The 18,911-nt window shown below is 44.4% G+C and overlaps 1 protein-coding gene across 21 annotated transcripts in view; it reads left to right on the forward strand.

The window, feature by feature from the left end:
* Nucleotides 1–18,911, forward strand: part of IKZF1 (IKAROS family zinc finger 1) — a 103,017-nt gene that overhangs the window by 31,335 nt on the left and 52,771 nt on the right. The gene's annotated exons all lie outside the window — the stretch shown is intronic.

Here is an 18,911-nt window from a genome sequence, read left to right on the forward strand (position 1 = left end):
TCCTGGAGAAGACTCAGTTGGCAAATGCCATGTGGTTCCCACAGCTGGAAGCACTGGGGGAGGAGGAGCCCTGCCTGGCCCTGGCGTGGGCGATGGGGGTGCAGGGGGAGGGGACGAGTCATTTTGCCACAGGCGCATATGTGCTGGTGAAGAGGTGTGCGTGGGGACCACGGGTCATGCCTCGGCTGTCCCCTTCTTTAGGAAGGGGTGGAGGTGGCAGGAGTGGGGCGGGTGCAGGCTCAGAGGCACACGAGGCCCACACTCACTCTGAGGCTGAGGAATAAATGGTGTGGTGCTGGGAAGGGAACCGTCAAACGCGCTGACCTGAGAATTGCCCTTCAGGTGACCTGTCAGATAGCTCACCCTTGGGACAGGCAGCGGCGAGAGGCCAGGAGGCCTTTGGTGCAGGAGGGGAAGAAGGGCAGGGAGGGGTGTCTCAGCAGCCCCGTGGTGTTCGCCCCTTTGAGGCGGCTCCATCCGTTGGTACTGTGTCCACCTCGGTAACTGGGGCCACGGTGATTCTGCAGAACGCAATGGGAACTGTACCCAGAGTAGGGGTTAGCGTGAGACCCAGGGATGGTGTCTAGCTACGGAACTGTCCGGAAGGTAGGGATGTAAGCCATAGGACAAGTTCCATCTGTGGGACACGATCAGCTCAGGAGGGACAACCAATGAAGCAGCAGGACCACAGGGGCCCTGGGGAGTAAATACCTTTAATTGTCTAAGAGAGGAGCAAAGGAGGAGACAGAGAGTGAGTTGGGTGATTCGAGTAAAATTTGTAGAAAGAAACATGGCAGGAAAGCCCGGGACAGCGATTTTAGCAAAGGCGAGAGGAGTTGCTGGGGGCAGGATAGTGCCCGAGAAAGAGGTGTCTAGGGGTTGGCGGTGGGTTTCCCACAAACAGCTGAGTAGGGTTGGGGCAGAAACCAACCATGTAAGAGGGACCGGGAGCGGCACAGGAGAGGAGGCGGCAGCTGTGGGCTGGCAGGCGTTAGGAACCAAGGGAAGAAGACAAGGAGCTGGTTGGGGTTGGGGGTTGCAGGACTAGAGGATGGTATTTACAGGGTAGTCTTTTTAGGAGAATGTTTCAATGTGATTGAAGGCCAGTAAGTGGGAGCTAGCAGAGAAGAAAGGATTAAAATCTAACCAGCAGCCCCAGGGTAGGCCAGTGTGGGTCACCTATGAGCTGGGCCTGGGCCTGTACTATCCCCTAGGTTTCCTCTTGGCGCTCTCCTCCCTTCCCTCAGGGATCTGTGCAGAGGTCCCCACACAGAGAGGTCTTCCTGGACACATGCCCTCAGACAGCGTTCTCAGCACTGTTGCTCCTTGCCCTGCCTTATAGCAGCAGTGTCACCACTCATAGATGAAGAACTCAGCTCTGATTTGCTCCCTACGCGATCCCCAGTACCTGGGCATCCCCACCCTAGAGTGGGTTGGTGTCCGACACATGGGTATTGAATGAATGAATGGAATGTGTCACTGCTTTCTCAAAGATGAGGGCAAATGGAGCATGTAGGACAGTAGAGAGAACTTTCAAAGTGAGAGGAGGGAATTTGAGGCTGCATCTGATGTTCATCTTATTTGAGGTCTCTGTTTCTCGGTGGCACAATGATATTTGGGGTAGGGGGCACTTCTTTGGGTGAGACTGTCCCTCCCATTGCAGGATATTTAGCCACCCACATCACAAGTGGTACCATGGTGATTGTGACACCCAAAATGTCTCCACATTTCTCAGGTGAGGACCCTGCTGGAAAAGCCACCAGTTAGCCCGGACACATTCATTCTCACTTCCTACAGTACTTCCCACTCATAAGAGCTTTGAAAATTCAGAGGGACAATCTTTGGCAGATTTGTTAAGGTTTTTTAATATAGACAGTAATGTTCCAGAATCTGACATGTGAATTAAAAAAAAAAAAAAATCTATAGAGAAATTGGACCAGAAAAGGTTGAAAAATGCCAAACCTTGCATTTTCAACCATGCTTACAGTGGTGACTATGTGTCTTCAAAGGTGCAGAGTAACTATGGAAAGTTGCTTATTTTTATGAACAAAAACCAAGGTTAATCTTCATTTTATTTTGATGCCTTAAATTCAAGATCACATTGAACCTAATTGTTTCAATAAATAGAACCAACTTCTAGAAAATAAAGAGATTCTTAGATTAAAACTGCTGTCAGAGGAGATAGATAACATTTTCTGTTGCCGGGTTTTCGGTCCCAGTTTTATTTTCTGCTTTGTTCCATCTGTGTTGAAAGAATAGTTAGCTCTGTGTATAAAACAACCAACTGACATTTCGTTAACTTTCCTTCTACATGGGGTTTCAGAAAGAAATGGGAAAAAAAAAAGGGGCGGGGGGTTGAGCTGTGGTTGCCAGTTGCCACCTGTCCCCCTATCTGGTTAGGGCATTTTCTGATTTGGGAAGTGTAAATATAACCCAGAAAAAACAGCTTCCCCTCCTTTTATGCAAAAGTAGAAAGGCTTAAACAGAGTACAGCCTTGACATTGCCCCGAAAAGTTTCCACAGAACCCGTTAGACTAAATGAAAGCCCTTGCTCCGGGGGAGTGCGCCACGCCAGGAAGCTGCCCTACCAAGCCCTCTCTTGCTGGCAAGGCAGGGCTGGGCCTGGGCTACTGTCTCCCACCAGATAAGCCCAGCTTTCTTCAAGGCCCTAACAGGAACCTACATTTCACAAATTACCGCAGACATGCTCACAATTTTAAACTCTTTGCCTGTTAGGATCAGTGAGCTAACAGAAACTTATAGGGAACTCAGAAAGCGTGCTCCGGTGAGCAGTGAGCCGTCGAGAATCAGCCAACTGCTCGTATGCAGAAAATCTGTCATGCTGTTGGTAAACTTTTGGTAGCTTGAAGTCTACCATGGTTGGAAGTATTTACACCACAGAAATCAGTGAATGCTGCAAATCAAGGCTTTTTCTTTTTGAGAGCCGGTTTATCTGTGCACAACTGGCTTAAATACACTTTTAACGTCCTGACAGCTGAAATTTGACAGTGAAATTTGAAAGGAGGAATTCTTTTGGGGTAGGGGTGTGTGTGTGTGTGTGTTTGTGTGTGTGTTGTGGAGGAGAAGCTAGGAAAGGGTGAATCTATTGGGGAGGACTGCGGGGTACATATAATTTATCCAACAAAAGAGTTGATTCCAAATGACTCTTTGCTGTTGACGTCACAAACTGGAAATGTTGAAGCAACTAGACTCTCCATATTCTAAACAAAACACATCTTTAGCATTTAGTTTGGTTGCTGGGGGAGTATGATTAGAAAAGGATTTGGCCGGGCGTGGTAGTTTACACCATAATCCCAGCACTTCGGGAGGCCGAGGTAGACAGATCATGAGGTCAGGAGTTTGAGACCAGCCTGGCCAATGTGGTGAAACCCCATCTCTACTAAAATACAAAAAAAAAAAAAAACCCAGCTGGGTGTGGTGGTGTGTGCTTGTAGTCCCAGCTACTCGGGAGGCTGAGGCAGAACAATTGCTTGAATTTGGGAGGCGGGGATTGCAGTGAGCCAAGATTGTGCCACTGCACTCCAGCCTGGGTGACAGAGTGAGACTCTGTCTCAAAAAAACAAAAAGAAAGAAAGAAAGGAAGGAAGAAAAGGATTCTGTGTCTTATTTATGGGATATTATTATTGCTATTGCTGTTATTTGGGGCTGAATGATTTTTATTTGGGGCTGAATGATTTTTAAATGTAAAGCAAGATGTCTAAATTACATTAATATGTTACTAAATTACCATGATTTTTCCAGAAAGATATTACCCCATGCAATATTCTTTAATTCCTGTGATTAACTTGGTCTTCTGCAAAGACATTTCTGTTGACTTCCTTAGATTAAGTGGCCCCGAGATGGGTTTGCAGGTCCAGGAAGTGGCCTGTGCAGTTCTCCCTGTGCCTGCAGGGGTGGCTTGTTGAGGATACTTTCTCAGTAAGGGCTTAGCAATATGCGCATGTCTAAGGAGTCTATCAGAAAACTACCTCTACTGTGGAAGGGCTGGAGATTGTATTTTTGTGCTTTGAAGCACCTGACACTTGCTGTAACTCCATTAACTGAAGAGCCGTTTGGTGCCCTAGTTTCTTTTTTTTTTTTTTTAAGACGGAGTCTCGCTCTGTCACCCAGGCTGGACTGCAGTGGCCGGATCTCAGCTCACTGCAAGCTCCGCCTCCCGGGTTCACGCCATTCTCCGGCCTCAGCCTCCCGAGTAGCTGGGACTACAGGCGCCCGCCACCTCGCCCGGCTAGTTTTTTGTATTTCTTAATAGAGACGGGGTTTCACCGTGTTAGCCAGGATGGTCTCGATCTCCTGACCTCGTGATCCGCCCGTCTCGGCCTCCCAAAGTGCTGGGATTACAGGCTTGAGCCACCGCGCCCGGCCTATGCCCTAGTTTCAGGAGTGAGTTCAGCTGCGGGATCTCAGAGAGACAGGTCTAGGGTGTGTCCTCGCAAGGCCTGCTGCCAGGAGAGTACTTCCCCCACAGGGGATGTGGCTGCAGGCTGTCGATTTCCACTGAAATCACCAGGCGATGATTCCGGTGAAGCCCTGAACATCCGGTGTCACTCCTCACTAGGTTGGGTGTGATCGATGGAAGGCCTCCAGCATGGCCCCTTGCTGCATGGCAGAGCCCAGTGGCAGATGTGGCTGTTCTCTTTTTCAGAGTGAAGGACTATTACCCTAGAAGTGAAATCCTGCTGAAATGAGAAAAGGGCTGTTATTATATTTCTATAGGCAGCTATATGATCATTTTTATTACAATTCTTGGAACCTGGCAGAATTTTGACTGCTTTTGCAATATCTCTGTGCTCTCCAGTTGAACTTGGTGGCAATAAAATTAAGAATCTGCCAGTGCCCCCCAAGCATTTCTACTCTGTCCATAATGTTTAATGACAATTAACTATTACCAGGTGTAGCTATCCTTACTTAATCTTAGTGTTGCAGTGTAAGTAATCCTTAGTGACATTATTGTTCTGTAGAGAATGCTGTGATCTGAGTGAAGTGACTTTCATCCTGCGATGATAATGGAGTTGTTTTTGTCATTGTAAAGGCTGTATTTACTCACAGTTTTAAAGCATTATTGCTACTCATATATGGTCTCAACACTGATTTTTATATTTGACTTTGTAGCTGTAAGTGTAAAAATTTCTGTTAAGGGTTTATATGTGTTAGTTAATTTTTCCCATTTCAGTAACCATGTTTTATTATTGATGGAGTCTCCTAAGAATATAACCTTAAAATCTGCTTGCCCTGTGCCTGCACATGTATTTTAAATGTTGGGTATGGAGTCTTTTTTTTTTTTTTTTTTTTTTTTTTGAGATGGAGTTTCACTCTGCAGCCCAGGCTGGAGTGCAGTGGTGCGATCTTGGCTCACTGCAGCCTCCACCTCCTGGGTTTAAGTGATTCTCCTGTCCCAGCCTCCCAAGCAGCTGGGATTACAGGTGCCTGCCAACATGCCCAGCTGATTTTTTGTGTTTTTAGTAGAGATGGGGTTTCACCATGTTGACCAGACTGGTCTCGAACTCCTGACTTCAAGTGATCCACCTGCCTCAGCCTCCCAAAGTGCTGGGATTACAGGCGTGAGCCACCGTGCCCGGCCAGTATGGAGTCTTTCTAATCAGGACATAGGCAGACAGTCCCAGCCCAGCTTTATGCCTGATGAGATGCAACAACCTTGAACAGTCATTGTTTGAAGGGCAGAGGTTTTACAGATGGATGATAACTAGCATCTGTGGAACATTATTTGTGAAATATAGGAATCAGAAATTCCAGCATAGCACTGTCCAAGGGGAACATAATTTGACCTGCATATTTACTGATCCATTTTTAGTAGCCGCATTAAAAAGGAAGAATGATACAGGTGAAATTAATTTGAATATTTTCTTAATTCAGTATACTTAAATACTATTTAAATATGTACTCAATATAAGCAATTGTTAATGAAATATTTTACTCTTTTTGAACTATGTCTTTGAAACCCCGTGTGTGTGTGTGTGTGTGTTTTTTATCCTTACCACACATTTCAGTTTGGGTTGGTCACATTTCAAGTGCTCAGGAGTCACATGGGGCTAGGGGTTACCTATGGGACAGGCAGGCAGAACTTGAAAGCTCCAGAGAACTGTGTGTCATTATACTGTGGAAAAAATAAAAATACAAATAAAAACCTTTTTAGATTAACCCTTGTTGAATGTTAGCCAAAGACTAGTCATTTATCAACTCTCTAAAAGGAGTTTTTAAATCAATTTGCTTTTCAAAACATTTTCTCAGTGTTCAATCACAAATATATGTGAACATCTGCTCTTTAAGTCTGTCATTTTTTGCCCACATTTTACTTAAAGAAAATCTAGGTTCAGTCCAATTTTAACATCAATTGGATTTATTTTATGTAGCTATGTTTTAAGTATAGGTCTTGTAGACATTTTGGTTAAGTACAAAGTAACGAGAATACAGCAACATGTAAACATGTCAAACAAATCAGTTTTTCAAAGCTAAGTAGCTGAATTAAATGTTTTTTGTCTTCATGCCTTCATTGTATTCCCGTGTACTCTATGGTAACTTTTTTAAGTTGGGAAGTCCTCTTTAAATTTTTGAAATGAGGTAGCTGCTTTATAGACATGAGGCAGGTTCCCCGAGAGTGCCCTTGACAGGCTGTAAGTAGACTAAGCTGCAAAGGCAGACACCATCACACCTATGGAATTGTTTTGCAAAAATTGTGGAGAGTAATGCCTCTTGATACCTCCTAAGAGATGCTTTTGCAACCTGATGAAGCAACCGAGGAGAGGTGGTGAAGGAAAGCCTTTTTTTTTTTTTTTTTTTTTTCCAAAGAGAAAGAGAAGCAGCAAGCTGCCTGCCTGCAGCCTGAGAAAGCAGTTCCACCTTGGCACCCGTGTCCTCATAGCCCAAGCGGGGCCACCCTGGCATGAGAATCTGCTCCACAGTGTGCAGCCCAGACCCCAGCCTTCCTGTGTAAGGGACACCTCCTGCTGCTAACCGCTGCTCTTCCTGCAGTTCAGGAGACAGCGTGTGCTCCTGTGGCGGCTGCATTTCCTGAGTACACCATGATCCAAAAAGGCACAGATTCGTCATGGAAGCTTTGATTGGGGTGTTACTGTCTTTTGACCTTTCTTGTTTGCTTACCCTTTTATTTCTTTCCTCCTTTTTCCTTCCTTCCTGTCTTTCTTCTTCCTTCCTTTCTTCCTTTTTCTTTTTCATTTTCCTCCTTTCTCTTTCTCCTTTCTTTCCTTCCTTCTTTCCTTTCTTTCCCTCCCTCCCTCCCTTCTTTTCTTCCTTCCTTCCTTCCCTCCCTCTCCACTCTTCCTCCCTTTCCTTCCCCTCCCCTCCCCTCCCTCCCTCCTCCCTCCCTTCACTTCCCCTCCCCTCCCTCCCTTCCTTCCTCCTTTTCTTTCTTTCCCTTTCCTCCATCCCTCCTTCCTTCCTCTCTTCTTTTCTCCCTCCCTTTCTTCCTTTCAACATTTGATCATGAGTATGATTTCAAGATTCTGTTCCTTAGATCCAAGGACTAGTGACCAAATTGTTTTTCCCAGGAGTAAACTTTTCTATGAGACATAGATAAAAGGCTGCTAGTGTGCACCATCAGGCACACCATCCTGTGTGATAGGTAACCTAAAATAATGGTACAGCTGGGAGTAACTGGAAAAGACAAAGCTACACAAATCTCTTGCATTTTCCTTATCAATAAATGAATTAGGGATTTCCTGGTTTGAGATTTATGGACAAGGAGAACTACTTCTTTGTAGGAGAGGCTTGTGCCAGGAGAAGACACGCTGTGGTTACAATGTTGCCGTAACTAGCTATGGTCATCTCATGTCTTTGAGTGTACCTAGAGTGTAATACAGTGCAGCAGCGATGGGCTGAAGGCCTGATGCACCAGCACACGTGCCTGGAAGACCTGACGTTGAGGATCCGCTTTTTTTTCATCACTCACGTTTATTTTGCAGCTCCCTGTTTTGATCACCTTCAGAGATCCAAGCACTTGCTTTTGTGTATTTGAGTCTGGGTTTTATTTTCCTTTTAGAAATAGTCCAAAATCCTTTTAGAACCTAGACCTTTGAATAAAGTGCTAACCTAACCTGCCGAATGCTCTTTTTTGGTTCACAAATAAGGCTTAATTGTGAAGTCGTGAGAATTGCTTTCTGAGCTGACTTATAAATTTACCCACCTTTTTTTACCCCAACCCCCCAAAAAACCTCCAGAAGGTGAGCCCAGCTTGTTGTAAAAGATTTTGAAGCAGAAGTCCTGGGTTTAAGCTTCAGTTCTCTGCCTTACCAGAATCGGGATGTGTGGGGCAGGCCTACCTCCTCTTTCTTCATCTGCAAAATACATTGGATGAAATCATGTTTTTTCCTAAATATATGATATGTAAAGTGCATTTCAAAAACTCATTAATCTGCATGACTGGGTCAGAAAGGACGCACCTTTTGCCTTGTGTCTAGTGTGTGACTGTCCTCATGTGTAGATGCCCAGGCCACATCCGTTGATGTTCTCTGCCTTCACTTCTTTGTCCCTTCCAAAGACTCCTTTATGAAGTCATTCAGCAGTGTTTCTAAGCCAGGTTCCTTCTCTTCACATATCACCAACCCGCAGGGCAAGTCATCCACATTTCACCTCTTTATCTTTTGTGCTTTGGGAAACACATTTTACAACTTCCAGACTATTTGCCTAAGTTCATCTGAGCACATCTAGAATTATTCCACTCCTCTGAATCAGTGCTAAAAGTACAAACGTGCATACACTGTTATACTCCAGTTATTTTGTACCTCGTGTGCAGGTGGGTTGCAAGATCCTTGCAGGCAGGTATTACATCTACTTGAATTGCTTCACGATCGCGTAACACAATGCAGTGTTAAAAGTAGAAACGTAATTGACATCTTGACTTACAGAAACACTAAATTCAGTGTATTGTGATGATACCTTTTTATGAGATAGGCTTTAGAAATAGAAAATCGTCTTAGTTGGAATTGAAAGTTAGGAAACAGCATTTTAAGTAAGAGATGAAAATACTTAAAAGGGAAAGGAGCAGTGCTTACACAGATGAGGGGAAAAAATAAAATGTGTCATCTAAAAATTTAAATCAAATATATTAGGTTGGTGCAAAAGTAATTGTGGTTTTTGCCATTAAAAGTAATAGCAAAAACCACAATTGCTTTTGCACCAACCTAATTAAAAGTAATAGCAAAAACCACAGTTACTTTTGCATCAACCTAATAGATGGGAAAAATAAGAGGAATGAATATTTTAAGCTTTGCTATATAATTAAAATATTCTTAGAAGTCTGGAGCCTGTGAAGGTCACACCCTCTGGTCTCCTCCCAGCCCTTAGGGTATAAATAATCTGAATTGATGGCATCCAGGGATCTCAGAAATTATTAGTACATCCCACATTGAATTACCACCTTACTAAAATATTCATGGGTATATACTATGAATTTGTTTTATCCTATTTAGTCTTAAAAACCATAGAGAAATCTGCAGGCTTATTAACATATTACTCAGAATCATATTGTCTCTAAAGCACAAACTGAATCAGTTAACAAGATATTAGACTAGAGATCATGGCAAATCAGAGGTACATAAGACCTAGTTCCCTTGTGGAGCTAAACAAACTGCAGAGACCTAAAGGGAAGCCTCGCTCTACACTCTAGGTTTGGAGCTCAGGTTTTGAGTGGTAACAGCACTCCAGAACACATGGGATCCCCTGGGAGGTAGAAATTGAGCCGTCTTTGGAGAATCAACTAATGAGACAGATGCATGTTAAATGTCTGCTGTGGCCCAGGCACTCTGCTAGGCAGAGGGGTGAACCGGAAAGATGAGATTCATGGGGCCAAAGAATTTGCCTTCTGGTGCAAGAGAAGATGGATGCAGCTTGGCAGAAAGAAAAAAAAAGGTAAAAGATAGAAGTGAAATACAGAATAATCTATCTCCTCATCCCACAAGCAGTTCTGCCTGGTTTGAACATCTGATTCAGTTAAAATACTTCGTGAAAATATTTAGCTTGATGCATTGAAGTCCATCGCTGCTTTTGTGGGTTGCACTGATTACAGTCTGACTGTTCTCCTACTGGAAAGAGGAGCAGTAACTTCTGTCTGCATGTGCATGAAACAGATGGAAATTTAGAAGAGATTCTAGTGCAGACACCTCCATCCCACCCCCACTGCCCACAGAGCTAGCCATGTGCACAGTGTGTGTCAACAATGTTATGTTGCTGCTGTGCACAGAGATCCCCAGTCCCATAAAACATACTAGATGGAAGGCTGTCAAGAGATCATCAGGCCCCAGTGCATGAGTTCTTCCTGAGCATCCTTAACAGGTGATCACCTCGCCTATTGAGACCCCTCAGGAGGCAGCCCACTGTAGGTTCAGGGAAGCGCTGATTGTTACAAAAGCCCTGAACTAAAATCTACTTCTCTCTAAAGCCAGCCCTGCAGATGTCTGCAGTGTAACTACTTTCTCTTCTCTCAAGCAGTTCAGCCCTTCAAATCATTGACAACAGCTCTACAAGGCCCTCTAAATAGCCCGTTCTTCTGTCTAAAGTGTGTTAGTTTCCTCAGAATATAATGAAATAAACACCGTGATGCCTTTGCCTTGCTTCTTCTTGCTGGTCTCACTCTTCCCTGGCATTCTTCAATGTGCCCTAGTCCTTCCTAGAACATTGCACCCGAAGGGCCTTCCTGGCCTTGCCAGGGATTGCAGAATGAAAAAGAAATCCCAGCCTCTACCTCAAAAGGAGTTCTCCTGCATGTAAGTCTACCTTCCCCCTCGGGTGTAACGGGAAACAGTTTGCCAAAGCTAACTGTGTAATTTCACACGACTTAACTGCCACTAGTCTGAGAAAGCATGGCATATTAAACTCATTTTCCATGCTTCCCAACTTTATTTACTATTCCAGTTCTGAGAGGCAGAGGGCTGAGCAGGAATAACACCTTCCTTGCTCCTCCTAATAGGGCACATGTGCACATATAAAACTGTGTTCGATCTTTGCAGCCACGACCCATGTTAACTGTCAACTGAGAACTCATGAGTCAGTTTCTCAGGAACAGCCCTGAAGACATTATTTCCCACATCTTGTATTTGTGCCTTTGCTATTTGGAGGGAAGGGTAGGATCTGGCAATTATCGTTATCTCATTTGGTTCAGTGTGTTTCATTTCAGCCTGTTAAGATCTTTTGAAAATACTGTATGTGCTAGTTACAGGGACAGTGATAAATAAGACAGCATTCCTGCCCTTGAGATGCTATTTCCACAGCTCCATAAGATGCCTAGTTAAAAACGGAGTCTTTTTTGAAAACAGCCTAATAATCTGTTAAAATAATAATGGAAAAAGATAAAGTTAGCATACCTGAGCTGCTAGGGATGCTTCCTGATCTGATCCCTGATAAGGATCAAATCCTAGAGCCTCTGAGATCCGTGGGCTCCCTGTCTGCACAAGCACTCACAAAAGGAGAAACAGTTTATGATGGTTCGTCAGTGAACCAAGCTTGAAGTCAAAGTCATACTCTGTAAACGATTGGAAACCAAGTTTTTGCGAGTTGCCTAAAGTGGGCAGAAATCCCACGATGCATCTGAGCACAAGCAGGAAAACATGCCCCTGTCTCCCCAGGAGCTCTCTTTGACTTCTACTTTACTTTATCCATTGACTCTAGTCTTATACGTAGCTTTGTCCATCCAATTTTTAATTGAATTTCGTTTTTATTTTCGTGAGTAGAAATATCACCTTTAAACAAATCAGTCCTCTCCAGAAATCCAGAATTCCCGGAGTTCAGTTTACATGTTTGACCCGTGTCACATGATTCCACAAGTCACTCAAGGGCAAGAGGATTACCATCGATACGGAAAGATTTCTTAGAAAGCTTAAGTGAAAGGGAAACCAGGGAGAAAGTGTGCTTCATGAGAATAGGTATGCAGATGGCTTTTTGTGACGTTCTCTGCAACCCTTGTGTTTGCATTGAACCAAACTGTGCTGCAGATGGACACCCATCCCATTTCCCCAACTCACACCAAGGAGGCCCACATTGCAAGGTACACAGAGGGGACCACAGAGCAGGGGGCCATGCAGGGGACCAAGGGACATTTTAGTGTAACCAAAGTGTGAAGTATGCACTTTTGTTTATTTAGAAAGACTAAAGAAAATCCCAGGTTTTCTCTCTGATATGCCAGGGACATTTCGAAGAGAATTCCTTTTTTTGAGAGAAATCTCCTTTAATAGCCCATCAGTCAGCCATACTGCATAATTGTTAGATAGTGAAAGAAATTCATTTTTTAAGTTTGTCAGAAAAATATATTCTTTGAAGTCTTAAATTGCTGCCTCTAGTCATGACATATCTGGCTCTTCCAGAATCCATGTTAGTCCTAGCTGAGGAAGAAGGAGAAGGAGAGGGGCGTTGGTTGATTATTGATTTTGTAAGATATCCCACACGTTGGCTGTTAGCAGAATTCTCACCTCCAAAAGGAAAATGAGTGTGAGCTATGTTCAATGAGAAACAGTTATTTTTGGGACATTCTTTGAGATAAAACACCTCCTTAAGATGCTGCTTCCTCATTGCTTTGAGACCAAGATGAGAGCAAGAACATACTAGTTTTGAGACCCTGGACATCATCCACAGCCGCTGCAGAGGCCCTGCCCACTTGAACAATGAGACGGGCCGCCATTTTGTTTTGAGAATGAACAAAATGAACTACCATGCCACATGTGGTTAAGTCAACAACGCTTCTGAAAATGGACATGTTGAAAAATAAACAAGGCAGCACTTGAGATGGTCATGGCAGAGCAATCTCAATAAGTGATTTGTTATTTTGCACAGCAATGCACCCACTCATTGAATAAAATGCACCAGAACCATGTACTACAGATGCTAAGGAGAGTTGTCCTTCAACAAAGGAGACAGGCTGCAGTGGCCATGGGGCAGTTTATGTTATTTGGTCCTTGTCATGGGCAGGCATGGCCCTCCCTCTGCTTCACAGATGAGGAAGGTCCCTGGCACATGCCCAGTCTCCAGCATGGCCTAGAGGTGGCAGGCGCTACTTAGCATCGCCAGCCTCCTGCTTGGTCATGGGGTCAGCCAATTTATAACATGAACGGAGGTTAATGAACTGATCTTCCAGTCACACAAATAGTATGAATCCACATCTTCTGATTCTAAATCTTTTGCTCTTTAACTCTCAGTCATTACCACTGTCTAATGTTGGCCTGTGTGTTCATGGCCTTTGTTGCCACCAAAAGATCAACTATTAGCTGAATAACATACTGAGACATGTTGGTGTTGTGTTCTGAATAGCACTGGTAAACTGGTAGGGAAATCTGACCGTGATAGCTACTATGCAGTCTAGTTTCTCTTGCGAAGTGTTTGTTGAGTGTGTAATGAGGAGTAAGGAGGATGAATAAGAAACGGCCTGAGTCTTTCTAAGGGGGTAGCATTTACAAAATAAGCAAGGAGAGAAATCGGCTTTGATGAGAAGCTCATGGAATTTTTAGAAGACAGAACGTGTATTATGTACCTGCAAGAATGGGTAGGATTTTAGAAGAGATGGATGGGAAAAAGGAACAGGGAGTGGGAACAAAACATGGACCAAGGAAGAGCAGGTGTAGCATGGAAACCCAACCGCCGGCTTTGGTGTATCGTGGGCCAAGGGGACAGACCTTGTGGGGAGGGCTGGCAGCAGGGAGGCCTTCCAGAAGTCTGTCCTGCAGGCAGTAACAGCCACCCAGTCTATAAGCCGAGTGGGCATGGGGGTGGTGGGGAATGGGTGAGGAGTCACTGGGGTAGCTTACCCCAAAATGATAGCTAGTTGGAACCATTTATTCTATTGCCTTTTATCAGTCTTACAGCAAGTATCATCCTGGTGAAAACCCTGTCATATTGAGGGCATTAGTGCTTATGTTTTAAAACATGTTATTGGGTCTATGAAAAATAAGTCTGGAACCTATGAGCCCCCTCCATGCAAAGTTTCAGTCAAAGCTTTGGAAACAAGACAGAATGTCTTACTCACTTTATAAATTCATTCAGAAAGCTGTAGGTTTGAAAATTCCAAAGTTAGATGTAAGAAGCTCTGAGAAACACATGAAGTTATCCCCACATCAGCAGAGGTGTCTCATCAGACATGAGAAGAAGGCAGCAGGACGTAGGGAGGTGGGGCAGCCCCGGGGTGGGCCTTGCAGGCTGGGCTTGAATCCCATGGCCACCACCGTCTGCTGGGAGGCCTGGAGCTGGCTGCCCCCTCTCTGACCAGCGCATGTTGATGCTGTATCCTCGAAGGTACGATGGTCTCACATCCTGGGATGCAGACCTGAACCCATCACCCACAGGGTCTGCACATTCCCTCTTTGAGGTGGAGCCCAGCTCCAGAGGCTGGTCCCTGACTCTGTTTCTCAAGAAGCCTGTACAGATGTTCCCCTCAGCACTGTTTCCAGTCACGTTTGGCTTTCACGGTGCAGGTGCTAAGTTTGGTTTTCAGGGCCTATCTGGGAATTTAGTGAACTGAACGGGTAGCATTTCTGAACCCACCCGTAACCCATGCCCTCCCCACTAATTTTGAAAGAGAGTTTGGTGCAGGTGACTTTGCAGCTGGGTAGAGAATCCTGGGGCAGGATTCCGAGGCAGGCAGATGAGCGAGGATAAATTGGGTTCTGATGGCACGTTACACCAGTGGACTCTAACGACGACCTCACCTTGTGCACAGATAATTCTGCCTTGTGCTTAACTGTTAGAAATGTGTCACTGAAGTGTGAACATATTTATGCTGTTAGATTTCCCATCATTTCTGTTCTTTCATTCCCTCTCATTTGCATTGGTTACTCATAAATGTAGATCTTTGGTACAATTTGTACAGCTGCCGGGTGTCAATCTGTGAAAGAAATCGCGGAGCAAGCTGGGCTCTGGTAGCGCTTTATCCCTGCACGCTGGCTTGCCCGGGTTGACTCAAAGGCAGTCTCACATTCAGCTGCACTGGGGCCAAGGACCCAGGGAGACAAGTGTGCTTCTGTTTTCTGTATTTACCAATTTAAGAACTGCGTTTAAATACTAGCTATGCATTCTAGCAAAAGAGGTTTATATTTTAACACAGTAACTCTTAATTGTTTAATTCAGTTCATGTGTTACCTCTCGGAATAAAATAGTAGAAGCCAGTTAACTATAGACTTCATAAGTTTTGATCTAAGATCACCGAAACATTTACCACATCTCAATTGTTCATTACATACTCTCTCTTTTTTAATGTAGTTGTCATAATATGGGGAGTGGGGGCGTGGATGTAACCATTAAATTTTTATGATATTGGGAGTAGATTTAACCATTATGTAAATTGGGTTTTTTAATTTTAAAAAGTCACTTATCTTAACGTAAAATCATATGTCTTAGTAACCTTGATAAACTAAGTTTTGCATGATTACACCTTAAAGTTAAAACATATTTCATTTCATCATTTCCCAGAAGGGGCACTGAATTCACCCATTTCCTGTTTTTCATCTCAGAATGTTCTGTGTTTCCTCCATATCTACTTTCCCGGCAGCAGGACCCTGGAAGCAGTCACACCAACCTCATTTACCCCACCTGAGATTTATGCACTTTGAACCTACTTGCAATCAAATCAACAATATCTTTGCTCAGAAATGGATATGTGAGGTAAAATGTGCTGCCCCAATCATGTATGAAATCATTCAGCTAGCTGGCCAGTGAGCCCTTCATTGCAACAAAGATTTTTCTAGAGCCCTGCACTATCTGAGGCTATGCCAGGCCTCACACTCCTGCTCACACGTTTGGAGGCTGTCTCGGCCAGTATTACCTTAATCCAGCATTTAGGGGAGGGAGCATTTCAAGACTACATTTTCTAAACTACTCAAGCCTACCCCATTTTATTTCTTGTGTATTTTAACACTTTTGGATGAGGACTCTTCCTAGAACCTACTAATAATACCTCCTGCCCCCATGCCAAGATTCTTCAAAGACTTTCTTGAAAACACTTTAGTCTTTTCTTCTCAGCTCAAAAGTACTATCCTAAATACTAACTCTGGCATTACAGGAAGATAATTTGTGGGCACACACAGTAAATTATAAACCCCTTAAGCAGAAAATATTGTAGTATCAGTTTATTAGTTTTTGTAGTCATTCCTTCAGCAAACATTTTTGGTGCCTCCAATGCAGCAGAGAAATTGACTTCTAGAATTTCCACAACAGTCCGGATTACAACTGTGTAGTCCTCTTTCAGCCAGAAAGTACACTTGTGTTTCCCTGCCCATAGGTCCTGAACCTCACTTCTGAGAAGTCATTGTGCATACAGAGCTAATAGCTGCACCCTGAATGATCCTGGCTTTGAATTCTCTTATCTGTTTGGATAGTATTAACTGTCTCTTCCTCTGCATTCTAATTTGCTACTTTTAATCTGCTGGGAATTACAATAAGAAAGAACTATTTAATCATTTTTACAACTGTGCATAAAGCGAGTGTGTGTAAGTGCCAAGAGTGTATGAGGGACTTGCCCATGAGTAAATGCATGAATTTTAGGTCAAGGGTTTTTTGCTTCTCTTTTGGTTGATTACCTCAGAGATCAGTTTTACTTTCTTTCTCATTCTTGACCTATCATCACTAGCTGATATGGATGATGTGTACAACTTCTGAGTCAGAATAATGTCAATGGGATGGGATGGGATTGGCTGGTGATTCTGTTGATCTTAACGTTTATATATTTTAAGTTTAGTGTTTCAGAATGAGACCAAAGTGGTGACATTTTCAACCGCTTTGGTCTGTCTTCAGTTTTTTCATTTTAAGTTTTTTGTTGTGCTTCTGTCACTTAAAGGAGGCCTCCAAGTTGAAATCAAATACTAATGATGTTTTTATCTAATGTATAAATGTGTTTTTATTATTTATTAGGAAACTTATTTTAATTGGCCCTCAACCATGACATATCATGGCATAATCACTATCCTAAATTTGAATATCTTATCCTTGCATAAGATAAAACTTTCTATGAATTACACATAATATATATTTTCCTCTCTTACATATTTTAAGAATTTTTTTAATTTTTTGTTTTCTGCAAATGAAATATTGCTCATAAGCAAGGCGATGGCTGCCCACGCCTCTTTTCCCCTGCTTACCCTTGCTTAGATCTTATGGTAGAATCTTTTTATAGAAGAAACAGAAAGACATGAAAGAAAGAGCTGGAGAAGCCTGAGGGGCTGCTCGGGTGGTCCGCTGGGACGCTGTGCCACAGCCCAGGCACAGGAGGCAGGAAGAGCAATGGGACCCTTCCGTTCCGCCAGCATTCAGCAGAATTTGCAGTTCCATGTTTCCAAGGCTTCCAGGGCACTTGCATTTAAAGAGAGAGAGCAAGCAAGCTGCCTTTTCTCTTCCTCAGTTCTGCCAGCCACACTTTTGCCATGATGAGCAGTTTCAGCCAAAAGCTCCTTCCTCTGCCCCCACACCTCCCACAAGGCCTGAGGTCTGGAAGCCACCTGCGCCTGCTGGCCTCTCCTTTCTTGTTTCTGCAATGGATGTCGTGGCCCTGCGAGGGAGAAGAGAAAAAGAAGTTGCCCTCCTCCCTCTATCCTCACCTCCTGCCATGCTCTCACCCTTATAAGGGGGAAGGGCTGACCATCCGGGCCAATCCTCCAGTGACACAGGAGAGGACATCCTGGCCGGAAGAGTCGGAGCTTCCAGGTGAGGTCAGGTGGGTCAGTCCCCCAGGACTGTGAAGAGCCAAGGGGCCAGTAGATGCCACTTTTGCTCCAGGAAGAATTTTCAACTGTGTCCTTTTTATTTAAGGGGCTCTCTTTCCAGTGAATCTCTAGATTTACTAGTCATAAACACTTGTATTTATTTAAATGTATCCATGATCCCACATTCCTCTTATATATTTCTCTCCGGGAGCATCACATTTCCGAGGGCCCTGCGCCTGTTTTCTGCAGGAAGTTGCTGTTGTCCCCATTTCCCCTGCCCCCAGCACCTATGCTACAAGAAGCAGACCCTTCGTGCCACACTGGGACCCAAACAGGCCCCAATCCTGGATGCTGGGATCTTAGTAAAGTTCAGAATGACGTCAGGACATAGAGCAGGCAGAATTCCCCCCGAAGCATCATCCTGGAGGGCGCTGATTTGTGTGTTCTGCCAGGTTCATCTGTAACTCGGGATTTAAAAGCCCCAGGTGTGGTGTGCCTTCTGTGCCTGCAAAGTGTGTCTTTAGCGGTTCTCCCTGGTGTGGAAAGATCAGTGGTTCTTGCAGCCTGGGCACCCTTCACAACAAGCCCAACACCGGTGCTGTGAGCCGCTGGTTCATGAACGGTGATCCTGGGGAGAAGGGGAGGCTGAAAAGGGAAAACCAGTGCAAAGGTGTGTCATCCAATTGGTCACTGCTATGGGTGCCTGGGCTTCCATCCTACCAGAGTCCCCACTAGCCAGGGCAGCCTGGCAGAGGTGAGCATCATTCTGCTTTCTGGCTGCACCTGTGTGTACAGAGCCCGTTCCAAAGCCTCCTAGGCACAGGGCAGACATAGAGCAAGGGACAAAGCTGGGGCAAGGGCCCCGGTTGCCCCCCTGATTGAACACAGGTTCAATCTGAAGGGAGCCTGAGAGGTGGCCGGCGGGAGATACTGCAAGGCAGAAAGGCAGGGCAGCAGTGTTTGTACTGCATGCTTTTGTTTTTTAAGACAGAATAAAAAGTCAAGTTTGAGAGATGAGAAATCTTCTTGCCAGAAAGAGAACACCAAAATCCTGGAGTCACGGGTCTTCCATTACCCTCTCTGGCATTTCTGCTTGTCTTTTCCCTAGTATTGGTGAAGAATTTTTAATGTAACTAATCCATACCCTTGGTTACAGGCCCTGTGGTCACTGGACTGTCTCCCCATGATGGGGATGGAGAGTGGTTAGTGCAGAAAGTTAGACCTCCCCTCCAGCTTGTTGAA

Source organism: Papio anubis, chromosome 4 (genome assembly GCF_008728515.1).
Source record: "Papio anubis isolate 15944 chromosome 4, Panubis1.0, whole genome shotgun sequence".
Classification (NCBI taxonomy): Eukaryota; Metazoa; Chordata; class Mammalia; order Primates; family Cercopithecidae; genus Papio; species Papio anubis.